At 48.2% G+C, this 25,407-nt stretch overlaps 1 pseudogene; it reads left to right on the top strand.

The window, feature by feature from the left end:
• Positions 1–14,132, top strand: part of LOC149868565 (uncharacterized) — a 28,805-nt pseudogene extending 14,673 nt beyond the window's left edge.
• Positions 14,133–25,407: the final 11,275 nt, after the last annotated feature.

The following is a 25,407-nucleotide window of genomic DNA, read 5'->3' as shown; positions in this document are numbered from 1 at the left end:
TGGGTCAAGATACAAGGGGGCCATGGGGAGAGGTATCTAATGGTGGGGGTCTACTACAAACCCCCCCAACAAAGGGGAGGAGCTGGACTGGGAATTTTCGGGCCAGCTTGCAGAGGCACTTAAGGCAAGGGATGTAGCTGTCATGGGTGATTTAAATTACCCGGACATCTGCTGGGAGGAACAGTCAGCCAGGTCGGACCGTTCCAGGAGGTTCCTGTCTGAGATACAGGGCCTCCACTTAATTCAGGAGGTGCACAGTCCCACCAGAGGAAATGCCCTGTTGGACCTGGTCCCGGCCACAGGTGACAACCTGGTAAGAGGCCTCCAGGTTCTTGACCACCAGGGTGATAGCGATCATTGCTTGCTGGAACTTACCATCCAGCACAGGGTGTCAAGGGCCTGCAGCAAGGTGGTAGCCCTAGACTTCAAGAGGGCCAACTTCAATGAGTTGAGGAGATTAGTGGGAGAGGCGCTGGGGTTTGAGAGCAGGGGAACTCAGTGCCCAAGATGAGTGGTTGTTCGTTAAGGAGACGATACTCAGGGCCCAAGGGGTGACCATCCCAACAAGAAGCAAGGGGGGCAAGAGTGCCTGAAATTCCCCCTGGCTCACCAAGGGTGTCCGGGAATGCCTGATTGCCAAAAAGGCGGTGTACACCTGGTGGAAGGGGGGTGCTATCACCAAAGAGGAGTATACCTCCTCTGCTTGGGCCTGTAGGGGGGCTTTCAGGAAAGCTAAGACGGACATAGAGCTAGGACTAGCGTCCAAGATCAAAGATAATAAAAAGTCCATTTTCAAATATATAGGGAGGATGAAGAAGGCACCGGGAAATGTTGGGCCCCTGCAAGATTCTGTGGGCAATCTGGTGGTTGCAGCAGAGGAGAAAGCAGACCTCTTTAACCAATTCTTCACCTCCATTTTCTTGTGCGGGGACCGGGACTTCCCCACCGTGATGCAAGATGGACTCAAAGGGAACCTGCTTGAGCCAGGTGCCAGATGATTGGAAGATAGCCAGCGTGGTCCCCATCTTTAAAAAAGGGAGGAGGGGGGACCCGGGCAACTATAGGCCCGTCAGTCTTACCTCAATCCTAGGGAAACTCTTTGAGAAGATCCTCAAGGATCACATTTGCAATGGGTCAGCTTCAGGGATGATGCTTAAGGGCAACCAGCACGGTTTCATTAGGGGTAGGTCATGTCAGACCAACCTGATTGCCTTTTATGATCAGGTCACAAAAGCATTGGATGCAGGTGTCACTGTGGATGTAGTCTTTCTGGACTTCAGCAAGGCCTTTGTCACCATCTCCCACCCCATTCTCATTAAGAAATTGGGTGACTGTGGCATTGATGCCTACACAGTCAGATGGATTGCAGATTGGCTGCAGGGTGATATTCAGAGGGCGGTGGTGGACAGGTCATATTCGACCTGGGGGGGAAGTGAGCAGCGGAGTCCCCCAGGGCTCAGTCCTTGGGCCCGCGCTGTTCAATCTCTTTATCAGTGATTTGGACAATGAGGTGAAAAGCAACCTGTTCAAATTCTCTAATGACACCAAAATTTGTGGTGAGGTGAGCACGCTAGTAGGGAGGGAAAGACTGCAGCAGGACATGGATAGGTTACAGGGATGGGCTAACAAAAACAGGATGTATTTCAATACTGACAAGTGCAGGGTGCTACACTTGGGCAGTAGTAACCAGCAGCACACTTATAAGATGCGAAACTCCCTTCTTGAGAGCATGGAGGCAGAAAGGGATCTTGGTGTCATTACTGACTCCAAGATGAGCATGGGCCGACAATGCAAGGTCACAGTTGGCAGGGCTAACCAGACCTTGTCATGCATCCACAGGTGCATCTCAAGTAGGGCCAAGGACATGATCCTCCCCCTCTACGCGACACTGGTCAGGCCACAGCTGGAGTACTGCATCCAGTTCTGTGCGCCCCACTTCAGGAGGGATGTGGACAACATTGAGAGGGTCCAGAGGAGGGCCACATGCATGATCCGGGAACAACAGGGCAAACCCTACAATGAGAGACTGCGGTACCTGAACCTGTTCAGCCTTCACAAGAGAAGGCTGAGAGGGGACCTGGTGATGTCTATAAACTCACTAGGGGGGACCAGAAGGGTTTGGGAGAGACCTTGTTATCCCTAGTGCCCCCTGGCATAACAAGGAATAATGGCCATAAGTTGTTGGAGAGTAGGTTTAGATTAGACATCCGTAAGAACTACTTCACAGTTAGGGCAGCTAGGGTCTGGAACCAACTCCCAAGGGAAGTGGTGTTGGCTCCTACCCTGGGGGTCTTTAAGAAGAGGCTTGATGCCTACCTGGCTGGAGTCATTTGAGCCCAGTTTTTCTCCTGGCCAGGCAGGGGGTTGGACTTGAAGATCTACAAGGTCCCTTCCGACCCTACTTCTATGATTCTATGAAAAATTGTTTTGTAGTCTGGACAGGTGACTTTCTTTGCTGCCTCACAGGAACTTCCCATAATTATGCATGAAGGATCCTATGAATCTCTCACCTGGTTGGCCTAAATTCTGGCTTTATACAACAAGTTCACTCCAGTAGAGAAATAAACCATACATGTGAAAGAGCTATCCAAATGCCCCTCAGTAACTGGGTACAATACAAAATGAAAACCCTGTGACCACACACTCCTGGTGGTCACCTTCCACTGCACACTAGAACCGATAAGAAGAATCACCAAACAACTACAGCCTATACTCAACAAAGATCAAATCTGGAGACAAATATTTCCAGCCCATCTGCTCCTGGCTTTGAAACAACGCCTTAATCTTACCTAGCTCATCATCAGAAGCAAACTTACCACTGCACAGCTGACGTCAAATGGGACATAGCCTTGTTATCATTTAAAATAGGTATATTTCTAGCCTTCCCATTCCTAGAGAAAAGCTTACAAACATAATTGCAATTTAACAGCCTAGAAACTAGAAACAAAGCAACTTTTAAACAAGGGAGTTATTATAACTCATAATTCATAAGATTCTTTGGGGCCTGATTCATGATTTTTAAATGCAGGCTGCAACCAAAGATCTTACAAAACCAGCACTTTTCCAACACCTTTTCTAGTTCTGAAATACTTTAAAATATACTTTTTAGGGACACACAGATGTGGAAAAACCAACAATTCACGTGTTTCTCAGAAGCCAACCCCCAACATTATGATGAGAGCTGGATCCATTATTTGCTGTGAAAAATATTCATTGCAAGCATAATCCTTTCCTTTCTTTCCCTTTCCCTTACAAACCAAGTCTGATTCTTAAAAGTAAATCCTTTTATTTGCAAATTTTCACAGTTTAAATGGCCAGCACAAAACCTGGGCACAACTTAAAGCCCTGCTGGCCATACAATGATGGCAGAAACAGTGTTTGTGTAACTAGTGCTCACTCTGTTACAGTTTTGCCACAGAGGAGCACCCTGGGGGGCACCCCACGCCTCCCCAGCCTGGCTGTTGGCCAGGGGGGACCCCAGGTGCTCCCCCAGACCCAGGAGACACCAGCTGGGTTGCTGAGCTGGAAGTGGACCAAAAGTGCTTCTGATCCATTTCCAGGTCTGCTGCCAGGTATGCTGGGGAGACCCCTGCGCTACTGTGGGACGTTCCATCTGCCCCAGCATTGATGAGCTGTATGGGACCTTGAGGTATGTAGAAAAAACATTTAAAACTGTGTCTATGTCCAAAACTCTGAATCTTTCTGAATTTCTCTAAATCAATTCAGAGGGTGCTGATTTGATTCAGAGAAATTAAAGGGTCTCCTGATTCAATTCAGATTCAGGGATTCAGCTGCCCAATCAGGCTGAATCTCTGCCAAATCAAATTAGGAACTGAAGTTTCGCACAGCCCTACTAGGGACTGACATTCAAAAAGCCTGAGGCTGAATTGATTCAATCTTTGCAGATTAGTCTAAGGCTAAATCAGTTTTGTAACTGGACAAACATCCCAGAAATGGAGGCACATGCCTGCGGTGCTCAGACTAGAAGCTGGGGGAGGGGGCGGAGCTAGAGCAGCCTTTCCTTCCCTTACACTGGGCTGAGCTGAGTGGGGCGTGGCCAGGCCCCGGCAGGACACTCTAATTATTCCCCTCCCCCCCGCCCCAGCAGGGAATGTTTATCACCCCTCACTCTGTGTTTATCAACTCATTAAGGAAACAAAGCCTCTTTCCATTAACTAATGGAGCTCTTCTTAAACAGCTCTTCCAAGGAAGGACATTAAGCTACCTGTTGATTAGCTCCAAAAAGCCTGTCTGCCTGTTGTCTCCCACAGTACAGACCCATAGCCAGCATGTGGTCTTCTAGCTAATGCTGAGGCATCTGTGTAAGGCAGAGGGGAGGGCCGAAGGAGGGGCTTAGCAGGGAGAAGCCAGGCAAACGTTGCTGTGCCTGCAAGTCTCTGCCAGAGCTCTGGCCAGGCAGCAGAGGGGAGGGGCCAGCCCTGCTGTGGAGCAGAGAGACCTGCCCAGCCCACAGAGCATACCAGGATGCTGGGGGTGTCTGGTTTATTTTAAACCAGCATGGGATCTGGAACAGACATGGGATAAACTGGTTTGACCCAAATCAGTTAAGTCTGTTACTACATTCAACCAGGTTTATCTCAAACTGGTTTCAGCCATTTTCAAATGGGTTTATGTGCACTGAATATCTGTTCTGTTACAGGTTTAAACCAGTTTCTGATCACTTAAATCAGTTCGTGTGTAATGTCTGTCCCTAGCCCATGTCAACTACTCCAGCCAGTGGGTTTTTAGTGAACTATCATCCTCAACTGTTGAATATTCATAAGTGGAAATGGCTGGCCCATCTGTAGTTCCTGTCACATGCCAGTTCCGAGTGAACAAAGAAAGGTATTCCATTGCAGAATAACTAAGAAAAATCATATAGGCTAGTGTCACACCTCTCCTGTCAGTAGCGCCTCCTCCAAGGGTGATTAAGTTCCCCAAGTTCTTTTTCCCAGTCATTAATTTCCCCATTGACTTCAATGAAACTCTCCATATGAGTATGTCCCTGAGGCAGCTCAATTGTTTACTGCTGGGTTAGTTGCCCCTCACTCACCCCTCATTCACTCTACACCTCACTCTCTCCCACCCCCACTCTGCTTTCTTTCATAGTAGATTTTTCTGAGTTCATACAGGTCTCAATTTCCTCCAACGTGTGCCCAGCACCTGATTAAACATTAATAAGGAAGTGAATGTGGAGCTGTGTTTTTTTGGTGCCTACACGACTCCTCAGAAAATGGTGATGTGGTGCTAATGGAAACATTCAAGGCACAACGCAATTTCCATCGCACTTCATTCCAGGACTGGATTGCATGTGATTAAGCAGGTCCCTTTAGGGCAACAACACATGAACTGAGTGAAAATTTTGTGTATTTAACAGGCAGGCTACATTTCCTGTAACCTGTTCAAAAATGCCCACAGCTGCCCAATTTCAAGAAAATATACACATATCATGCAACCATCTACCAACTGTAGGTATCTTAAAGTCACATGCTGGCTTTTAATAAAGCAGATTTGCCCAACGGTTACTTTACTTTCCTGTTTGTGGGCTGTGGTTTGGGGTGCCAGGAAAGTGAAAATGTCTAATGATTAGAAAGTGATAACATTTTTTAAAGACTGACCTCCTCTCCAGTGCTTAGATATGAAGCAGGCAAAGCCAGTCTGTTTTTCATCTGACCCTGACAGGGGTGTTTCTCATTTCCTCTCTGTTCTTTCCCTGCTAATCCTTCCTGAAAACATTTTCCTGTTGAATAAATTGAAACCAGTATTTTTAATTGGCATCTTCCTGCTGTCCTCGCTCCCTCCCTGTAGTTGCCTTTTACATGTGTTTTTCCCCCTTGACTGTGTATAGACAACAATCCTCCTTCTTGTTACCATGTCCAAATACCATGTTAACTCAGAGAGAAGAAATTCTGCATAGTGGGATGGGAATCACATGGTTTGATGTACATGAGGGACCACCATTCTTTAAAAGCATTTCAGGGAACAAACAAGGCACATTAGGCACTTAGCAGCAGAAGCAAGATGCCAGTCTGAACTGAGAGGGAGTCCTTTCTCCTTTCACCTGAATACATAAAACTGGTTTGTTTAATTTTTGGGAAAGGTTTATTCACATAGTTTCATAGTTGGTAGGGTCGGAAGGGACCTGAGCAGATCAAGTCCGACCCCCTGCCATGGCAGGAAAGAGTACTGGGGTCAAATGACCCCAGCAAGGTGATTGTCTAGCCTCCTTTTGAATACCCCCAGCGTAAGAGTGAGCACCATTTCCCTTGGAAGTCGGTTCCAGTTCCTAGCCACCTTGTCTATGAAGTAGTGCTTCCTGATGTCTAGCCTGAACCTACTCTCAGTCAACTTGTGGCCATTATTCCTAGTTACTCCTGGTAGTGCTTGGGGGAACAGGGACTCTCCCATTCCCTGAAGGTCCCCCCGGGTAAATTTATAAATGGGCACCAGATCCCCTCACAGCCTTCTCTTGTGGAGGCTGAACAGGTTCAGGTCCCATAGCCTCCCCTCTAAGGCCTGCCCTGCTGCCCCCTGACCATGTGAGTGGCCCTCCTCTGGACCCTCTCAATGCTGTCCACATCCCTCCTGAAGTGCGGCGCCCAGAACTGGACACAGTACTCCAACTGCAGTCTGACCATTGTCGCATAGAGGGGGAGAATCACCTCCTTGGACCTGCTCGTGATGCATCTGTGGATGCATGACAAGGTGCAGTTGGCCTTACTGACCATGTACTCACATTGGCAGCCCATGTTCATCTTGGAATCAATAGTGACTCCAAGATCCTTTACTGCCTCTGTACTGACCAGAAGGGAGTTCCCCAGCTTGTAGGTATGCTGCTGGTTCTTTCTCCCTGGGTGTAGTACCTTGCACTTGTCAGTACTGAATCCCATCCTATTCTCATCCGCTCACCCCTGTAACCTGTCCAGATCTAGTTGTAGCCTGTTCCTCCCTTCTAGTGTGCCCACCTCTCCCCACATCTTATGGAAGTGAAGGAAAGAACCGAGAGTAACTACAAAGACACTTTGGACTGATTGAATGCTATCACTCAAATTATCATTTGGCCTGAACAAGCTTACTTAGTTCTCAGAGCCTTAGTATTTTAGAGAGCTGTAGGACAGGGGTCTGCAACCGATGGCCCACAGACTAGAGCCAGATTGCAGAGCCACTGGATCTGGCCCAAAACCGATGGGGCTTTGGTGGTAGGGATTTTACCCAGGCTATGCTGTGGCTGGGCAACAGGTAGAAGCAGTGATGGCAGTTGGTTTCTAGCATCAACTTGCCCAGAACTGAGTGAGGCATTCCAGCCCACCACTGGAAAAAAACCTTACCAATCACTGCTGTAGGATGTTTAATACTAGAAATGATCAGAAAGCTTGGTGGTCTCAGGATTAGTTAAACTGGCAGGCATGTTAATAGTAAAAGTGATGAGGCAAATCATCAAATAATCAACTTGCATAATGAAACTGCTTTGGCATTTTATAAATAAAACAACAGAAGTTTTTAATGAGTCCCAGGTTTTGATGTTTTTTGTGTTCACTTTAAATCAGTTTATGACAAAGTGAAGTGGCCCCAGCTAACAAATGAAGTGATTTTCTGAAAATAAATGAAAGAGCATACATTTCTGGGGTTGCTGTTGCACTTTCACTTCCTGTTGCTCATTAAACTGCCCTCTCCACGAGACCTTCTTTCAGTAAAATGTCAGTCATCAGCAATGCTCACTGCTAAATGTCACATTAGCATCCCCTGACCTTCTTGTGTCTAAGGGATGCTGCTGAGCCCAGACTGTTGTAAGCAGCCTACTGTGGGCATTGAGGGCATACGCAGGGCACAGAAAAAAAGCACTTCGTTGAGTAAGACCAAGAGAAGTTCAGAACCTGGTTATGACACTGAGCAGAGAAGTGAAAACATGCTGGTGCAGACAGCATTCAAATTCTGATGTTAATTGAGTTAATGGGAAAATTCCCATGGACTACTGACAGCCAATGCATGTTCAGGCCAAGAGACCTAAATTTCCTGCTGGCTAAGTAGAAACAGTCAAGAAGCCTGAGGATGAATTGATTCAATCTTTGCAGGTCAGTCTAAGCTGCATAGATTGAACCGATAAGCAAGTGAACAGACATTCACTTTTGATTCCAGTAATGCAGCCGCATGCTTGCCATGGCCCAAGCCAGAAGTTAGGGGGGTTAGAGCATGCTTCCTTGCTCAGCTGGAGCTGACAGCTTGCACCAAATCTGGCCTGCCCACCATGACAGGGGAGGTTTGTGAGGGAGGTGCAAAGCATCCTAGGATGCTGGCGGACTGTGAGTTAACTTGAATGTGGAGGGGAATTGGGACAGAAGTTCAATAAACTGATTTAACCTAAATCAGCTAAGTCTGCTACTACATCTATTCAGGCTTATGTTCAACTTGTTTCAGCCATTGGAAGCCGTTTATATGCACTGAATTTCTGTTGTGTTACAGACTTGAACTGGTTTCCAACCACTTATTTATTTACTTATTTATGTGTAATTTCTGTCCCTAGCCCTTGAGGCAAAGCAAGCCCTGCCCTACTTGTTCAGAGGTGACAGTGCATCACTTATTCAAATGATCAAGTTCCAGGGATGGGTAGACAGAGGAATATGGTTCATTATTATTATGGATGGCTGACCACAAATTTTCTATCAAAACTCTTCAGTGTGAAATTGTGTTTGGAACTGACAAAAATCTATTGCAAAAAGTTGCTGATGTCCTCAGAAGTCTCATTTCCCGTCAGAAATCCAGAAACATTCTACAGCAGGAACATAATTCCCTAGTGAACTTTCTAACGGTTATCAACACTGGAAGGAAAAGGGCATTGTGTCACTTTATGTTTAATTACAAAAAAACTGTTGATAAAGGCTCAAGAAAGAAATTCCAAAAAAACAAAATCGAGGCAATTCTAGCCCATTATAAAAAAAAGAAGCTTAATGGTGAATATAATGATATTTTCCCATCAAATTTAATATTAACCTGGACAATTATATAGTAGAGAGTTATTTAAGCTGGTTTAATAACAAATATCATCTCCTTTAGGTTTTAAAGTTGCAATGGTTTTAGAGGTATACTTGGTAGCCGTGTTGATCTGAGACAAAAAGACATACAAAAAACTAGAACTCTTGTTTCCAAAACACCTTTTATTAGACCAACTGGAAAATGGCAAGAAAATTGTCCTTTTTGCAAGCTTTCAGGGTCAAAGTCTCTTCATCAGGCTCTGGGAAAAGTGTAGGTGGTACAAGATGGTAAAAAGTCCTTATAGGTAGGAAATAAACCAGCCAGTATATTTAAGTTTTAAGGAGTTAAGAGATATCCCACAGGTACTTTTTAAAATCTTCACCATTATGTGTGTGGGACATCAGTGACTTCAGCTGGTCAGATTGTGCTTTGTTGCTGAATTTATTTTTACTGCATGCTGACCTTCTGTTTGATAGGTTGACTATAAAGAGCCAGACTTTAAGGAGCAAAGAAAAAACTTAGCCCTCCAAGCCTTGAAGAAATACAAACTAAGCATCAGAGCACTCGAGCAGTTTGTGTGCAGCCATCAAGAAGCCATGTTCCAACATGAGATCACCACATCTCCTCGCCTGAAGGGGAGGCGAGGAGGGAATCTGTTGGGTGAGGTGAGCCAGCGGGCGGACAGATGTGAGTCATTGAGAGAGGAAAAAAAAGGACGAGGCAGACATGGAACATATACAGAGCACTGGAGTACTAGAAATTATGCTCCTTGGCAATTGTTTTTTCCACATCCTTTCATCCTGGGAGGGAATAGCTTGAGTGTCATGGCAAGCACAGTTATAAAGCCACTGAGGGACTTAAGCAGGAAGAAAAAAGAGAGCCCTAAAAGCCCAATACAAAGCTTGTTAGAACAAATGGGAAGACCCTGATGTCTGAAACAATCAAGGCAATGTTCACCAAACAAATGCCACCTTACATCCACAACAGACATTTAATGGCCAGAGGTGAGCCTTGCACTAAAGAGTGAAAAATAAAGTCTGTAGTAGTGTGAGGTCTTGTAATGGGCTGGCAGGGATAAGGTGAAAAGAGATATGCAGCAGCATGAGATTGTCCCCACTGCCAGGTCCTGGAGAAATTCCAGGGAGCACGGCTGACATCAGTTTGTTTCCTTACAGCTCATTTGGTGATGTAGATTAGTGCTAGAGGCCTCTTGTGTGTTTGACTGAGTTGGCTACAGTATGAGACTTCACACTAAGAGAGGCTTTATTTTTCATCCAGCTGTTAAGGCTCAGAACTAGCTTATTAAATAGGACACCGTAATGGCACAGTGCATCTGCTGAGAATCCAGCATGGCACATGCATGCTGCTAATCCATAGGTCTCCAAAATGCAAAGATTTCCTGAGGAAGTGAGTGAGATATTGTCTATTTCAGGGAGGAAGTCCTTAAAATTCACTGTCCAGGGAAGCTTCAGTATTCATGTCAACAACCCTTCTGATGGAATGGTTCTCCTTTAATCACTTTCTGCCTATGGCTGTTTCACAAGTAATCTTTGCATGTCTACTCATGTCAAACCTTCTGTCTGTCTCAAAATTTATTCAGCATGCTGGGCACCCTGAGCGAACTCAGAGGCCCCGAATAAAACTGTTAGAGGCATTTTATAGTTTACAGACAAGATGCGTGCGCAGGTGGGAATTTTCCACTGTGAAAGAAAACAAGATATCGGGTCAGTTTGAGAGACCCTTAATTGGTTCAAACTGGTTTTTGGCTACGTGCTTGTTTTTGAAACACTAACTAATCCTTGATTGCTTCAGACTTTAAGACGACTAAGGTTTAGTCATTCCAGAGTCTTATCAGGTTGTGTTCATGAAATGCTGAGTCTTGCTTTGTAGTTGATTTCTATAGTATTATCTATGATCTTGTTAGAAAATTTCTACAATACCCTGCTTTGATCCTGGCCTTCAAAGGCCAAGATCACTTTCTACTATATTTGGCATCTAAACGCTTCTGGCACTCCAATATTTCAGCTTTAGACATTTCAACACATTCTTCTATGTTATGCATAGTACATCTACAACATGTGGATAATACAGAAGGTAGGGTTCCAATACATTGAATACAACAACAGATTAAAATCAAAAAACATCCAAGAGCATCAATAATAACAATGAGTTTGTGAGCCCATCGTAATCTGGGGAACCAGGATGTTAGGAGAACCCATACATCTTGTATACCCCAAGAGGTGTTATCTGTAGTTATGGCATGGAATTGACTAGCCATGTTCTGGATCTTATGAATATCCTCCAATACCTTTCCTGATTCATCTACATAGGTGCAGCAGGTATCATTGACTAAAGTACATACCCCTCCTTGATTAGCAAGAAGTAGGTCTAACGCTAGGCGATTTTGCAAAGTAATATGAGAAATTTGAGTTACTTCAGTTTGCAGTCGGGTTAAGGCATCTGCGGTGTTATTAGCTAATACTTCCAGTGAGGCTGAAAGGTTTACAAGAGCCTTTTCGAGTTCAGAAACAACTAGCCAAGGTATGAACCATCGGGCAAAGGAATGGAACGAGGTAGGTCGCTCAACAAGAGGGTTGAGGCCTGCTTCTCATCTGAACCAATGTGGGCGGTTTCGGTGCCACCCTTGAAGCGATGTGTTTGGGTAGTGTCATGTCTGGGATCACTACGCCCAGGGTGCACGTGCCACACCAGGTGGGTGGCAAATGCTTAAATGCAATTTTCCCACAAAGCCAATAATGCCCCATATGTACAGGTCCATTACCTTGCCATCCAAGAGGATGAGTGTAAGGCTATTGTTATATTACAAGCACCTGCTGTGGCATTTCCTACAAACATGGCAAAACTACCAAGACATGGCTTGTAATAGCACACAGAATCTTTAGGGAGGATTACTTCATTAAGGAACCCAGTATTCATAGTACCATTTACTGTCATTATGGGTGCTCTTGCTAATAGAAGAATAATTGAATCAACTAAGGCCAAGACCGATGAGAGGAATACCTACACCTGGATGCTTGGGTAGTCGAGTACATACCCAGCAGTTTGAGAAGTTTAAGTTACTTGTGTAGGAATTGATCATTTTCACAAGAGCGTTATGAGGCCATTCTACATTTTGGTGAGGATTGACAGCTAGTAATTTAGGGGACGACACTCGCCAAACTGAGGTCCCCATTCCACTTTTGAAATAGAATGATTGTTCCCCAGGGTTAGTAGTTTTACTTTGGATGTAAGCTTGACTTGCCTCTGTGGTGGGGTCTGCACACCAAATTTCATTGCTATTAGCGTAATATCCATACAGCTTACATTGACCTGGGGAAGCATGGGACCTGTACATGACAGTGGAAGCCCCTTTAGGCGGGACTTGATTAACTTTATCTCGAACTTGTTTGGTGTTAGTATAACCAAGTTGGGTGCCAGGATAGACTCCTGTGAACCGGGTGAGACTGCAGGGGCACCCAATTAATGCGGGCAGACGGACTACTAACACAAATGTACTTATGACAGTACTTGCAAGGCACATATTGTCCATTGGTTGTTGGCTCTCTGCAGCTGAAGGGGAGGTACATGATGAGGTTCCATTGGGGTAAACACTGCAGGTTTCACGTGTGTGTGATGGATCCATGAATTCCTTTCGGCAATTTTGATTGCGGAGTGGGTGGTTAGTAGGACTTGGTATGGTCCTTCCCACATTGGCTCTAGGCAACTTTTCCATCGTGGTACACGGACCCACACGTAGTCACCGGGACTGAAGGGGTGTATCCCACAATCAAAGGGTACAGGTTGCTGAACAGCAGCACGGCGCTGTAAAGAAGTAAGCTGCTTCTGCAAAGAAATCACATAATGGGTTAAATTCTCATCCCCTGCTAGCAATCCTGTAGCTGGAGGGAGGAAACCATGGGTAACGGGGGGTGGATGACCAAACAAAAGCTCATAGGGAGATATCTTAACATCAGCTCTAGGTGCGTTTCGCATAGCAAACAGTGCAAGGGGCAATGCCTTGGGCCACTTAAGCTGAGTTTTCAAACACACTTTGCCTAGAAGGTTTTTTAGAGTCCGATCTGCCCTTTCCACCCCTCCAGATGACTGAGGGTGATAAGGGGTGTGAAGCTGCCTAATGATTCCCAACCATGTGTAAATTGTTTGTAAGACCTGGGAGGTGAAGTGACCTCCTTGATCTTAGTCAATGACTTGAGGTATACCAAACCACGGAATAATGTCCTTTAGAAGTGCATAAGCAACTTGCTGATGAGAGGCATGGTTGGCAGGAAACGCCTCCACCCAATGGGTGAGCTGATCTTGCACTACTAAGGCATATCTGTATCCTCGGCACCAGGGAAGTTTGAGGAAGTCTATTTGCAGTCTCTCAAATGGTTGATATGCCCAAGGTCGGCCCCCAGGTGGGGCTTTTCTCTCTGGGCCAGAGTTGAACGCTGGGCAAGTGGGGCAGATGCTGGTCACTTGTTTAGCCACTGCATGGATTCCCAGGGCAAACCAAACTCGGAAAATGGTTTCAGCTATGGCAGTTGCCCCATAATGACCTTGCCCATGGACTGTTTGGCACAGGGGCTGCTGTAATGTTTTAGGCAAGATGGAGCGGTCATCGCTATTGTACCACAGTCCATCTTTTGAATAAGCCCCATAGAGACGTTTCCAGTCTTCTTCTCCTTTGCATGCTTGCTCATATCCTTCCAAGGCTCTGGGTGTCTCCCACTTAGGGGTTGCTGAGACTTAGGGGTTGCTGAGCAGCAGCTTTGGCAGCAGCATCCTCCCACTCATTTCCTTTAGCCTCAGGCGTGCTCCCGCCGGTGTGTGCGGCAGCATGTATTACAGCTATCTGTCTGGGTTTCTGGATGGCTTCCAGGAGCTCAGAAACCTGAGTGGAGTTCGCAATCTTTGCTCCAGAAGAAGTAATGAAGCCTCGCTGTTTCCATAATTGCCCAGTGGAGTGGCAAATTCCAAACGCATACCGACTGTCAGTGTATACGTTTAAAGTCATCCTGGTTACCAGTTCACATGCACGAGTTAAAGCAATCAGTTCAGCTGCTTGTGCACTCAGCCAGGGAGATAAGGGCTTTGCTTCAACAACGTTGAAGTCAGTGACGACCGCATACCCAGTCCGACGAACTCCATCTTCTATGTAGGAGGACCCATCCACATAGAAGACTTAGTTAGGATTGTTCAGGGGCACATTAGTGAGGTCATCTTGGGGCTTTTCCATCATATGAACGACGGTGCAGCAATTGTGATGTGGCTCTTCATGCTCAGGATGAGGCAAAAGCGAGGCTGGGTTGAGGCTAGTACAGTGTGAGATGCGCACGTTTTCGGCAGCTAGCAGAGTCACTTCATACCGGGCTAAACGCTGGTGAGAGAAGGCTTGAGTCTTTTCTTTAGTCATTAGGGCTTCAACTTCATGAGGAACCCTGACTTCAAGGGGATAACCCATGACTAGCTCTTTCGATCGCTCAACAAGCAGTGCTGCTGCTGCAACGGCGTGCAGGCAGCTGACTACCCCTTTTGCCACTGGATCTAAGGTGGCAGGATAATAAGTGATTGGGCGTAGCTGACATCCCAGTTTCTGGGTTAAGACTCCTGAAGCTACTCCCCGTTTTTCTTGGACAAACAACACAAATGGCTTCTCGTAGTTGGGGAGTCCTAGAGCAGGGGCTTGCGATAGCTGGTGTTTAACTTGGTGAAAAGCATGGTCTAACTCGGGGGTCCATTGAACCACTTCAGGTTCTCCTTTCCGAGTGGTCTCTACCAGACGCTTAACCATCTCTCCGTAAGCAGGGATCCACGGCCGGCAAAATCCAGCCGCTCCTAAAAAGGCTAGCATATGCCTCTTAGTGGTGGGCTTTGGCAAGTCTTTTATAGCCTTTACCCTTTCATCAGACAATTCCCGCAGTCCCTCTGAGATCACATGCCCCAGGTATGTAACCTTCTTTTGGCAATATTGTAATTTTCCTGGGGATACTTTATGTCCTCCTTCAGCTAATCCTTCTAATAGTCTTAAAGTATCCATCCGGCAGCTTACCTGAGTCCGTGATGCTAGTAGTAGGTCATCTACATACCGTACAAGCACTGTATCTGAGGTAAGTATGATACCTTGTAAGTCTCTCGTCAGGATTTGGCTGAAGATAGTAGGACTCTCGGTGTATCCTTGGGGAAGTTGTGTCCAGGTTAAATGTTGTTTTCTCTTCCAAGTGAAGGCAAAAAGATATTGAGACTGGGCTGCAACTGGGATTGAAAAGAAGGCAGCACACAAATCAATTACTGTGAATTGAGTGGCCCACCATGGGATGGAGGTAACAATAGTGGCAGGGTTAGGAACTACGGCAGCTCTGGGAATCACATAATCATTTATAGCACGTAAGTCTTGCACAAAATGATAAACAGGCTTGCCATCCTTTCCTAATTTAGGCTTCCTGACTGGTAACACGGGGGTATTGCAAGGAGACTGACATTCCACTAAAATCCCTTTCCTGATGTATTCATCTATAAGGGGCTGCAAACCTTCTGCTGCTTCTTTATTCAGCGGGTACTGAGGCATGCAAGGCGGGACTCCCCCCTTGGTTTGAGTAACAACTGGAGTGGCAGACTTCAGCAGTCCTACATCGGTGGACTCCCAGCCCCACAATGTGGCTGGCAATCATTGTAGTTCCACCGGTAAATTTCCCTTCCCCCCCACCCCCCCGAGGCCAATGCCCCGGCGAAATAAGGCAGTTTGTCAATTGGTAATTCTAAAGTTATTCCCTCCGGACTACAGTGTAGAGTGGCCCTCAGCTTACACAGTAAGTCCCATCCTAATAAATTCATAGGAGCACGGGCAGACAACAAAAAGGAATGTTCACACGACAAGGGTCCCACTTGGACTTGAGTAGGGGCACTTCTGCTAGTTTTGAACAATTCCACCCCCCACTCCCATCACATTCTCAGTTCCTTCCTCAATTAGACCTGCACGCTCAGGAGTTGTAGATAACATAGACATAGTAGCGCTGGTGTCAATTAAACAATCATATCGTTGCTCTCCTACCTGAATTGAGGCAACAGGGTCGCTCTTATTGCAATTTATAGTTACCGCAGGGCAGACTGGGTGAGGGTGGTCAATCGGGTCATTGAGTCCTTCTTTCCTGTGAGTAGTTTTTGACACCGGCTCCTCGCATCACTGGTCCGGAGGGGGCCCCCATTCTGAGATGGCTCCGATGTTCATCCCCTTCCTCTGGGGCTTCCCCCAACCCCCTGGCCTGCGGGAGCTGCCCAGCAAGGCCTGGGGAGGCAGGGACTGGAGCCCCCCAAACCTGTCCTGCAGGCGCCCGTCTTAGGGCCCTGGAGGCGTGGGTGAGGGAGCTCCAGGAGGAGGTTAGCAGGCTGAGGGGAATCAGGGAGGCAGAAGAGGAAATTGACAGATATTTTCTTTCCCTGCAGGGTTGTACGACCAAGGAGGATGCACCTTAAGATGAGCCTTCCACTGCTAAGTGGCAGACGGTCACCTCCCGTGCCAGGGCTGCTCGAGACACGGCAGCATCAGTTCCTCCAGTCCAGCTGGAGAACAGGTATGAAGCCTTGGCAGCCCTGGAGGAAGAGGAAGGAGAGGATGAAACCCGGGAAGAGGCAACTCCACGCTCACCGCGTCCCATGCAAGCTGAAGGAGGCAAGAAGGCCAGGAGGAAGAAGCAACGCGTGATCGTCATTGGTGACTCCATCCTGAGAGGTACGGAGGGCCCCATCTGTCGCCGGGACCCCTCGGCATGCGAGGTATACTGCCTACCTGGAGCAAGGATTCAGGACATGAAAGGGATGCTCCAGACCATAATCCAGCCCACCGATTATTACCCCATGGTCCTAGTCCATGTGGGCACTAACGATGCGGCCAGGAGGAGCTCTGATCGCCTGATGGAGGATTACCACGCTCTGGGGTGCATGCTGAAGAAGATGGGTGCCCAGGTGGTTTTCTCTTCTATTCTGCCAGCGAGTGGACGAGGTAGACGGCATGAAACGTGCATCGCGGAGACCAACTGGCAGCTACAGGAATGGTGCTTCAAGGAGGGCTTTGGCTTCCTCAGCCATGATGGGCACATCACGACGAGAGACGTGCTGGGATGGGATGGGCTCCACCTTTCCTCTAAAGGTAAGCGTGTGTTCTCTTCTAGGTTGGCGGACCTCCTCCGGCAGGCTTTAAACTAGGCTCGTCGGGGGAAGGGGAAGATGAGGGTGGAGGAAACATCAGACTGCCAGACCAAACAGCACCCACAACTACAGGCTAGCCCATACCAACGAGCAAAGCAAATAAACAGGTAAGAGATAGGGGCCAGGGTAACACTGGGACTAGGGGGTCAGTACACACACCCACAGGAGGCCTTAAATGTCTCTACACAAATGCTCGTAGTATGGGCAACAAGCAGGAGGAACTCACCCTCCTGCTGGCTGACACCAGCCCGGACATAGTGGGGATTACGGAAACGTGGTGGGACACAACGCATGATTGGGCGGTGAATGTCAAGGGCTATAGGCTGTACAGGAGGGACAGGATAGGAAAGAGAGGTGGGGGCGTGGCACTCTATATTAAGGAGGAATACACATCCTCATCAATTAGCAGGGAGTCAGGGGAGGGGCACTCTGAAGTGCTTTGGGTTAGAGTACAAGGCAGTCGAGGGGAAAGAGACTTAATGGTGGGAGTCTACTACAGACCTCCCAACCAGGGAGAAGAGCTTGACCAGGAATTCTTGGGTCAGCTCACAGAGGTAGTAAAGGCTAAGGATGTGGTAGTCATGGGGGACCTGAACTTCCCGGACATCTGCTGGGAAGAACAGTCAGCCAGGTCTGAATGCTCACGTAGGTTGTTGGCCAGAGTGCAGGACCTCCATCTAACCCAGGAGGTGCACAGCCCCACCAGGGGAGACACCTTATTGGACCTAGTGCTGGCCATGGGTGATGACCTGGTGAGGGGGCTGCAGGTGCTCGACCACCTGGGCAGCACCGATCATTGCCTGCTGGAATTCACCATCCAGCGCAAGGTGGCAAAGGCATGCAGTAAGGCAGCAGCCCCAGATTTTAGGAGGGCAGACTTCAACGAGCTAAGGAGGATAGTTGGAAAAGCACTGAGGTCCCGGAGGGGAGGGGAGCCAGGTGTCCAAGGAGATTGGTCGCTCCTTAAGGAGACGATCCTCCAAGCCCAAAGGAAGGTAATCCCAATGAGGATCAAAGGGAGCAGGAGAGCACACAAGCCTCCGTGGCTCACCAAAAGCATCCAGGAATGTCTCCTTGCTAAAAAGGAGGCTTACACCCAATGGAAAGAAGTGGTCATCACCAGGGAGGACTATTCTGTAGTTGCTTGGGGATGTAGGGGGTTGGTTAGGAAGGCCAAGGCAGAGATGGAACTGGGACTAGCTTCCCAGATTAAGGACAATAAGAAGTCCTTTTTTAAATACATAGGGGGTAAAAAGAAGGTCCCGGGTAATGTGGGGCCCTTGCAGGATGCGATGGGAAACTTGGTCATCATACCAAACGTCAAAGCTAACATGTTTAACGATTTCTTTGCCTCCGTCTTCCTTAGTAGGGACCAGAACAGCCACCTCCCTGCTGGGCCCCCCTCGGGCCCCGGGGGAGGCACACCTGGGCCACGGGTTAGCGAGGATTTAGTTAGGGAGCTTCTGGAGGGGTTGGACATATTCAAGTCAGCCGGTCCGGATGATCTGCACCCTAGAGTTCTAAAGGAACTGGCCGAGGTCATTACCAGTCCCCTGGCACAACTTTACGAGCACTCGTGGTGCTCTGGTGAGGTACCGGAGGACTGGAAGAGGGCCAACGTGGTCCCCATCTTCAAAAAAGGCAGGAAGGAGGACCCGGGAAACTGTAGGCCAGTTAGTCTTACCTCGATCCTAGGCAAGCTGTTCAAGGAAATTATGCTGGCACACATCCAGGAGGGGCCAGCAGGTCACTGCATGCTTAGGGGCAACCAACATGGGTTCATCAGTGGCAGGTCCTGTCAGACCAACCTGGTGGCCTTCAGATCACCAGATCATTAGATGCAGGGGTAGCAGTGGATATAGTCTTCCTGGACTTCCAGAAGGCTTTCGACATTGTCTCTCACCCTGTTCTCATTAAGAAACTGGGAGACTGTGGTGTAGACACCCACACAGTCAAATGGGTCGCCAACTGGATGGAGGGCCGCACCCAGAGGGTGGTGGTGGATGGGTCCTTCTCAACCTCGAAGGACGTGGGCAGTGGGGTCCCCCAGGGCTTGGTCCTCCGGCCCGCACTGTTCAACATCTTCATCAGTGATTTGGATGAGGGGGTAAAAAGCACCCTGTTCAAATTTGCTGATGACACTAAGATGTGGGGGGACATGGGCACACTGGAAGGATGCAACATGCTATAATCAGACCTAGACAGGTTACAAGGGTGGGCGGACGAGAATAGGATGGGTTTCAACACAGACAAGTGCTAGGTGATGCACCTCGGGAGGAACAACCAGCACCATACCTACCGGTTAGGGAATTCCTTCTTGTCAGCACGGAGGCGGAAAGGGATCTGGGGGTTATCATTGACTCCAAGATGAACATGGGCCGGCAGTGTGGGGATGCAGTCAGGAAGGCCAACCGCACCTTGTCATGCATCCACAGATGCATCTCGAGCAGGTCCAAAGAGGTGATCCTCCCCCTCTATGCAGCACTGGTCAGGCCGCAGCTGGAGTACTGCGTCCAGTTCTGGGTGCCGCACTTCAAGAGGGATGTGGACAGCATGGAGAGGGTCCAGAGGAGGGCCACTCGTATGATCAGGGGACAACAGGGCAGGCTCTATGAGGAGAGGCTACGGGACCTGAACCTGTTCAGCCTCCACAAGAGAAGGCTGAGAGGGGATCTTGTGGCCTGTAATAAACTAGTCAGGGGGGATCAGCAGGCATTGGGGGAGTCCCTGTTCCCCTGAGCGCACCAGGAGTGACCAGGAATAATGGTCACAAGCTGGCAGAGGGTAGATTTAGGTTAGATATCAGGAGGCGCTACTTCATAGTCAGGGCGGCTAGGCTCTGGAACCAACTTCCAAGAGAAGTGGTGCAGGCTTCTACCCTGGGGGTGTTTAAGAGGAGGTTAGATGCACATCTTGCTGGGGTCGTTTGACCCCAGTATTCTTTCCTGCCATGGCAGGAGGTTGGACTAGATGATCTGCTCAGGTCCCTTCCGACCCTAGAAACTATGAAACTGTGACACTCTCATTTGAAGTGTCCAGGTTGTTTTCAGTGCTAACATACTTCGCTGGCCCTTTGAACTGTGGACCACCCCTTGCCCTGGTTTCTCTGACCTAATCCCCTTCATTGAAACCCTCCCTGGCCCCTTCCCCTGTTCCGTCCTCTTCCTGACATTCTGTGCATCGTTCCCTCAACCATTGCAGCTACTAGCTTAAAATCTTCCTCTCTCTTCTTCTTTCTTTTCCTCTCCTTTCTCCCATCAAACACATAGCTTGCTATGTTTCTTGTCTCTAACATACTCTTTCCTTCCCACCCTGGAGTATACCTGCAGAAATGCTCCTTAATATCGGGAGCACTCTGGTTTACAAAGGCTGATACCAGCGAAGGCACATGTTTTGTTTTATCTCCATCAAGATGAACGTATGTCTTGGCTGCCTCACACAAACGGGTAAAGAAGGCATCCGGATGCTCCTTGGGTCCCTGTTTGCATGCATGGAATTTTCCCCGATTCACAGGCTTTTTACTCGCTTCATCAAAGCCTGCAGGTAAATCATTCTGGGCTTCCTTCAGGGATGCCCTTCCCCCGGGGGTGTTGTAATCCCAATTAGGTTCATTAGAGGGCCAAGGATCTCTGTTTGCTGCTGAGGCAACAGCCCTGGCACAGTCTAAAACTTTAGCCCGCTCATCTGGGGTCAGCAGGGTATCCATGAGTTCCTGCATGTCTGACCAAGAAGGGTCATAAGTATGGACTATGCGCTGAATAGTCCGTCCTACTTCATCAGGTTTTTCCCAAAAAGCGGGGATTTGTTGTTGCAAAATGAGGAGGTCCCCTCGGGTGAAAGGCACATGAATTAGAGTAGGGCGAACCTGGAAGCTGCCCCCACCATCCACAAATGGGACCGGGTAGGTTCGCAAAGGAGCCTGAACCACCGCATTTGGGTGTTCCTTCCCCTGGCTGGGTGGAAATGCCTCCCCCACAGGACCCCGGCTGTGGGTCCAGACTGAAGAAAAGCCTCTGGAGGCAGCGAGCCCGGAGCTCGGAGCCGGCGCTGATGCCACGGGAGCTGCAGTGCTCTCATCAGGGGGCAGGGGTTGCCTGGGGACAGGGAGAGCAGGGTAGAGAGGCTCAGGGTCGTCTTCAGACTCCACAGAGACTGAAATCGGAGGATCATAAGGAGGTGGAGTGGTAGAGTAAAGAACCGGTTTGGGGGCTTTTTCAGCCAATTCAGCCCACAGGTACCAATAATCCATCTGTTGAGGTTTTAAAGCTACCAATTCCATTCGAAGGAATGCCAAATGAGACCGATCAAATGAGCCAAATTTTGGCCACCATTTATCTGGAGCACCTTGTTGAGTTAAGACAGGCCACTCCTGTGTACACAAAATACAAGCGCGCTTCCTGCCCAGGCCAGACTGCACCGGCAGATTCCCTTCTCCCCAAACCTAGAGAAGCCTCCCTAAAGGAGATCCCAGTGGGATGTTTGAAGCCGATTGTCCCATCCTCCTGAGCCTTAAGCACTCTGGTATATAAATTCCTGGGAACAGCTACCCCTCACGGCGGGCCCCACTTACCCGACGCCCGGACCGAGCCCTCCGAATGGTGACAAACTCACCTATGCTGGCTGGGAAGGCTGGTCTGGACGACAAGCAGCCAGGTCAGCACACAAGGGGTCCTTTCGTGGTCGCCAAAATTGTTGAGGAGTTCGTGACCCCTTGCGGAGCTATTCCCAAAGACACAGAGTCGCTGTCTGTCTCAAAATTTATTCAGCATGCTGGGCACCCTGAGCGAACTCAGAGGCCCCGAATAAAACTGTTAGAGGCATTTTATAGTTTACAGACAAGATGCGTGCGCAGGTGGGAATTTTCCATTGTGAAAGAAAACAAGCTATCAGGTCAGTTTGAGAGACCCTTAATTGGTTCAAACTGGTTTTTGGCTACGTGCTTGTTTTTGAAACACTAACTAATCCTTGATTGCTTCAGACTTTAAGATGACTAAGGTTTAGTTATTCCAGAGTCTTATCAGGCTGTGTTCGTGAAATGCTGAGTCTTGCTTTGTAGTTGATTTCTACAGTATTATCTATGATCTTGTTAGAAAATTTCTACACATGCAGTGGCAGGAATCCTGCCCCCGGTCGAGCTGCCCAGGCTCTGAGCATCCCATAACTCGGTCCGGCTGGGGCCCCATTCACCCCAACCTCTACCCCTGCCTCTGCCCCGCTCCCTCCCTCAATGTGGGGGCCTTGATCTGCACACCCCCCAAGCCCCTTCCTCTTCACAGAGAAGACTAATACTTTCCTGCCAGTGCTGGGCAGTGATCCACACATGGGGCTGTGATCCTGGTTGCAGCCACCTGGAACCTGTGGCTGCCCTGCAGCCCTATCCGCTACTCTGCATTTGGGTGGGATAAGCCCTATTAGCCCCAGCCTTCTGCCACCTATGCTGGGACACAAGGATGCTGACTCTGTGGAGCCATGTGGCTAAGCAGCAGGCAGGATTCTTGCCCCTGCCAGGTCACTGTCAACACATGTGCTTCAGTACAGCAAATGAACCCAACATAAGATAGCACTGTCCCCAATGGCAGAGTTAATTAGTTAATGCCCCCAAGTATCAGCACATGTGAAGACTGTGATGCTTTACTGTGGAGCTAATTAGTCTACAGTAAATGCACCCAAGGTGAGCTTAATAAAGCCCTGATATATTCTTCTAGAGCAGGACACAGAATATATCATTGTTACCTAAAGCAAAAGATTTCATGAAAGATATGACATGTTTAATCATATCTCCAGTATCTTAAGCTGAGTAGACAGTGATTCCTACAACTAAAGCAGCACAACCATTTCCATTTGAATGGGTTTTTCCAGATACACATTAACTTACCTATTTAGCTGTATGCAGTACTATGTAGGAGTAGCAGAGAAATAGCTCCTAGGTTATAAGTAGAGGTGTGCCAATATATCAGTCTGATATCAGATTGGCACTGATATAAAGAAAACTGACTATATCAAAAATCAACCTGATGTGGCTGATAATTTGGCTGATAAATGCCTACGCGTGCATGCAGCCTCAGCACAGCATGCAGGCAATGAGGAGCACAGCCCAGCAACTTGGAGAGATGCATGCAGCTGGTAAGTCTGTTGTAGTGAAAGGGGAGGGGAGTGGAGGGGTAGGTCAATGCCTCCCACAGTGAGGGAGGGAGTTTGGCTGGGGCAGGTGCTGTCCAGCTGGGGCAGAGCAGGGAGCAGGATGGAGCTGCGGTTCATTCTGGGGTGCAGGGCAGGGAGGCAGCTGCTGCCACTGCACACACCCCATGAGGGCATGCAAGGGCATGTGGTCCTGGATCTGTGTGGGGCAGGACAGGGTGTGGCAGGCTGCAACTGTGGGCTGGGGTTGGGGGTCCTGCTGGGCTCTTCCTGGCAGGCAGCAGTGCTGGGACAGGGTTATGGGAAGGGCTTCAGGTGCCCAAATTTTGCCATAGCCCCCCTTGTAACCTCTTTCCCAGTGCTGCTGCTGCCGCCCACCCCATGTGCAGCCCCGGCCCATGGCCCCCTGCACTGGGAAGAGCCCTGTGTGGCCCTGGCCTCAACCTGCAGCTGCAACCCGCCCAACCCCCCATGCAGATCCGGGTGCACATGCCTCCCCATGCCCTCCAAGGGCACTCACACCAGCAGGAGCTGTCTCCCCCCCTGCACCCTCTAGAAGAGCTGCAGCTCTGTCCAGCACCCTGCCTCGCTCCAGCTGGGCAGTGCCTACCCCAGGCCCAGTCCCACTCCCTCCCTCACCGGGGGAGCATTAATCTGTGCCCCCATTCCCCTTCCCTCCCTGCTCACCACAACAGACTTACCAGCTACATGCAGCTGTATCGGAAATCCAATCAGTATCGGTCGATATGCCTCCTTAAAAATCAGCTATTGGTATCAGCCCCCAAAATCTCTGTTGGTGCACCCCTAGTTATAATGATGGTTTTTATTGGCCTATTACAATTTTTTTTTAAATGTGGCTGAGTTGAAAGGGTTTAAGAAGTGTACTTGATTCACTTGCACTGAATTTTTGTAATGAGAGTCATTTTCCTAAGTAAATGTTATGTTAACTCTGCACATGTATACATACAGAGGTATAGCTAGCTATTTTGGTGCCTGGGACAGAGGAAGGAGCAATGGGGGCAGGCAGAATCTTACCTGCCATGGCATTCTGGGAGTTGCTGCTGCAGTGCAGACTCAGGTTTCTGTGACTGTGGGACAGACTCCACCACACAGCTGAAGTAGTCCCTACAACACAATCTCTCCAGGTGCTGCCATTCCAGTGCCACCTCTAAATTGATGCCTAGGGCTGGAGTTCTGCTCAGCCACCTGGAGGTATGCTACTGTATTTATGGGAAAGATAACTAGAATATTGCCATATTTTCTTGCAAACAACATGCCCCAGAATGTACGTACACCTTGTTTTTGAAAAGCAGAATAAAAACAAAAACAATCATTCCTTGTAGTAAGTAAAGGCACAGACAGAAGTGACAATTTTTTGCTTGATCTGCCCCTACATGGCACTCTACAGCCATGACCAAACAGAAGTGTATGAGGGTTCGGGTGAAGGTGCTCCAAACTGGAGCACCTTCAGTAACTTGTGTCCGTGCACTAAATAGCAGCAGCAAGGGAACAGAGCTTGCTCATTGTTCTTCTCTTTGTGAGTCAAATGCAGACTTTTGCAGAAGTTTTCACTTTTGCCCATAACTAGCAAAAACTTCTTAACATATTTGTCACATCTAATGCATACTATAATATCCAGATTCTGGTTTTGGGGGGAAATCTGTATTGTATACAAGAAAATATGGTACTTTTAGTATGGTGCTGCATGTGGTATATAACTTGTTGATCATTCCACATTACTCTGGAAAGCATGCAATCAATGAGGCATTGCACTTATACCATCAGGATCAGATCCACCATTTACAAGAGAGAAGGCAGTCATGTGAAGCATGAAAAATATATGACCTACCTAATATTTGGTAACTTTTGTGTGGACCACTGGGGGCTGGTAGGGGCTACAGACATCTCCAATTTGCCTAAAGCAGCAGAATTGCTAGCTCTGATCATGCAAGGATTTCTTATGGCAATATCTTTTATTGGACCAATTATGTAGCTGGGATAAAATTAGACAAGCTTTTGAATGCAAGACATTCTTCGCCAGGTCTCTCACAGGAAGCCAGAGTATTATTATTATTAATAATAATAATGAACATG

The sequence above is a fragment of the Crocodylus siamensis genome, chromosome 3, assembly GCF_052110815.1.
Source record: "Crocodylus siamensis isolate JL-2025a chromosome 3, ASM5211081v1, whole genome shotgun sequence".
Lineage (NCBI taxonomy): Eukaryota > Metazoa > Chordata > Crocodylia > Crocodylidae > Crocodylus > Crocodylus siamensis.
This window is presented reverse-complemented; position numbering and strand designations above follow the sequence as displayed.